Source organism: Cynara cardunculus (genome assembly GCF_001531365.2).
Source record: "Cynara cardunculus var. scolymus isolate 2C chromosome LG 3, CcrdV1, whole genome shotgun sequence".
NCBI classification, from domain to species: Eukaryota; Viridiplantae; Streptophyta; class Magnoliopsida; order Asterales; family Asteraceae; genus Cynara; species Cynara cardunculus.
Window position 1 is genome coordinate 7330273 of NC_037530.1, and position 3402 is coordinate 7333674.

At 32.1% G+C, this 3402-nt stretch overlaps 2 non-coding genes across 2 annotated transcripts; both read left to right on the top strand.

The window, feature by feature from the left end:
- The first annotated feature begins 18 nt into the window (after positions 1-18).
- Positions 19-91, top strand: TRNAK-CUU. Its single transcript has one exon. It is a non-coding gene; the product is annotated as a tRNA-Lys (tRNA).
- Positions 92-177: 86 nt separating this feature from the next.
- On the top strand, positions 178-250 carry TRNAK-CUU. The gene has a single exon. It is a non-coding gene; the product is annotated as a tRNA-Lys (tRNA).
- The last annotated feature ends 3152 nt before the right edge of the window (positions 251-3402 follow it).

Here is a 3402-nt window from a genome sequence, read left to right on the forward strand (position 1 = left end):
TTAAGCAGGGGGACAGATGCCCGTCTAGCTCAGTTGGTAGAGCGCAAGGCTCTTAACCTTGTGGTCGTGGGTTCGAGCCCCACGGTGGGCGTTTTTTTTATTTTGATCTTTTCAATCAGGTTGGTAGATATCTCCTATTTAACTCTCTTAAAAGACAAATGTAACAACATAAACAAAGCCCGTCTAGCTCAGTTGGTAGAGCGCAAGGCTCTTAACCTTGTGGTCGTGGGTTCGAGCCCCACGGTGGGCGCCATTTTTTATTCGACTTTTTCACAGATCAAGTTGGTTGAATATCTCCTGTCTAGACAATTTTAAAATACAAAAGTAAAAGATGAACAAAAGCCCGCCTAGCTCAGTTGGTTCTAACTTAAATCAACCACCTTTTGTTTTTCGTTGATGTCAGCCCACTTTTTGGTTTTAGGTAGAATGTTTCCTTGCTGCACTCATTTAATAATTAGAGGTTGTTTGTACCATATTATGAGAGCCTCTTAATCATTCTGATCACTTAATCATGCACCAAATCATTCAGCAATTGCCAAACATTTCCTAAAAAACGTAAGTGTCTTTTAGAGGTTGTTTGTTTACCTTTTAATAGTTCCATTAAAAGATGAATCTTGTTTGACAAAAAAAAAGTTCGTCTCTTAATGGTTCTAAAACCCTTTGAATGGTTTTTCATTTTAATATATATATATATATATATATATATATATATATATATATATATTTTAACTAAGATTGGACATGACGAATTTAAGCCTTTCTGAGGAATCACCTTTAACATGAGTTGTTGGAGACACGAGATTAAGGTAGGAGACTAGGAGTAAGGACTAAGGATCTAGATGGGAGAAAGGGACCTCAAGAGGTGGAGGGTAGGGGATATGATTATTGAGTGGGTATTTAGTTTACTAGTAACTAGAACCCTTGGGTATAGTTTTCGCATTTTACTTATGTCTTTCTCTATTGCTTCTAGTGTTTAAAATGGCGTGTCATGGTGCGATATGGTGCAAGATGCGTCTCCGCCTTTACAAAATGACCCATAACGTTCTTGTAAGGTGTGACTCACGCAATGATGCATAATATTTTTTATAAGATGTGACCTTTTTTAAAAAAAAATATTTTTTATTTTTTGTGCTTTTACACTTTTAACTTTAGACTTTACAATTTTACAGAGTTATATAATCACATCACTCACAGTTCCACGAAGTCATAAACATTATGGATTCACGATTAAAACGAAGTTGTAAAATTAACTTTGTATATTTTATTTTAAATATTTCATAAAAAACATATTTTTATAATAATAATTTATATAATGAATTATGGATTTGGTCTCTACAGTATGTGAAAAATTATGGCTAACGTCGCTATACTCAATTAAGTATGGATTTGGTCCCTATGATTGTCATTTTTCTATGATTAGAGTCCTTCACACTAACAGAATCTGTTAACCTAGTTAACCAAGGAGTAAAAAGACCAAAATACCCCTTATTTATTTTTTCTAATACAAATAATATATATATATACATATATATATATATATACACACACATATAATATATACTATAATAGTTTTTACTTTTAGTTTTTTTTTTCTTGTTCATGTAAGAAAAGACATATTAAGAACACACAAAAACATGAAAACTACCAATTACCATCAAGATCAAACACAAATCCAAAGACAAACAATATGAAACTTCTAAATTAAACAAATTCAAACACAATATCTCAAGAACATCAATAATTCTAAATCATTATACAAAAACCATGTTCAAACAAAATCTGAAGTAATCCAACTAAACAAAATCCTTAAATCCATACTATAGAATGAAATTGCAATGCAATATAAAAAGGAGCCCTAACCTACTAAAATCAAATAACCCATCAAGAAGATGGACCGAGAGAATGAAAGAGTTAGGGTACTCTCTAGTGGTGTTGATGCTTCGTTGGAGCAGGCCTCTTATGGGTTTGGTTTTCGAAGCCAGCCACGGTGAGAAACGTTTCTGGGTTTTAATTTCTGAATCCAACCATCGTAAGATACCCTAAAGGAGATAAAATAGAAAGAAAATTTGCCCTAAAGAATATGAGGTCGAGTTCTTTGAGGTTCATTAATGGAAATTCTCCCTCCAAAAAAAAAAAATAGCCTCTCTGTATGATCCATAAGTTCCTTGTCATTTGGGGTTCTAGATTTTTTAATTTCAACTCCATTGATTGCATGACTTCAAATTCAATAGGAAAGAGGAAGTCACTGGTGGTGTGGCTTCAAATTGGTTAATTTGGGTGGAGGGAAGATAGAGGTTTAAGTTTTCATATTTCATTATAAGGGGTTTGGGTGGAGAGATTGAAAGAAAACACAAATTGATAGGAAGGGGAGGGAAGGAGGAGGTCAATGGTGAGGGTAGTGTGGCCGTAAGGTGAAGAAGAAGAGGTATGGTCTTTCTAATATGGATGTACATTTTTGATATCATTATCTAATTAAATAATATATAGAAAACATATATGTATATATATAATTCTATATAAAACATAGAAATTTGCCGTCTTATGTCCCGTCTTGAAAAACATTGTGTTCTTACCGTGGCGTATAAGGTTTGAGGCTCGACCTCTCACACCTTTTTGAATACTGTTGCTTACTCATATCTAGTTTTTCAACTCTCAACTTAGCTGTTTATTTTTTCATTTTCACATACTTCTCACTAATCAAGGCCTTTTCTAAGAAGAACTGCTATGCAATATAGGGTAGAAGTTAAATTTTCATACATTTTAACTTCTTTCCTAACCCCAGCTTTATTTGAGATGTATTAGACTCGCTTAGTTTAATTTAGTCAACATAGGTTGAAACACATCAAATTTTGTAACGTGTCAACTTTACTCCCTTGGCAGACAAGCTTGGAACTTACATACAATAAATTCCATTAGATGTGGCAAAATAGAAAGATTAGACGGAGTGAGTAACATGTTATAACGGGGTGGATTAAACGATTGATATGCTTTTTGAAATTTATAAATTATTAATGTTAAATATGATTAAAAAAAACTACAATAACCTATCCTAAATATATGTCTACAATGAAAATAATACATAATTTTAGAGAAAATACACTTTTACGCTTAATAATAAAGAAATAGATGAATTTTCTTCATCTTATAATTAAGGGTACAATGAAAAAGTATACATTTTTTTTTGAAAGTGAAGATGTATTATCAGACAAACTAAACTTTAATTTATTTTAGTGATTATGTTCTTTTCTTTTATGCTTCTTTTGGTTCATTTAACTTTTCCATGTGTTCATTAACCATAAATTTAAACTGTTAGACTAATTTTGATTTAGGATCGATCTAACGCATCAAATTTGAACCATTTCTATGCGATTAACTGCAGTAATAAGAACATACCTGGCAATA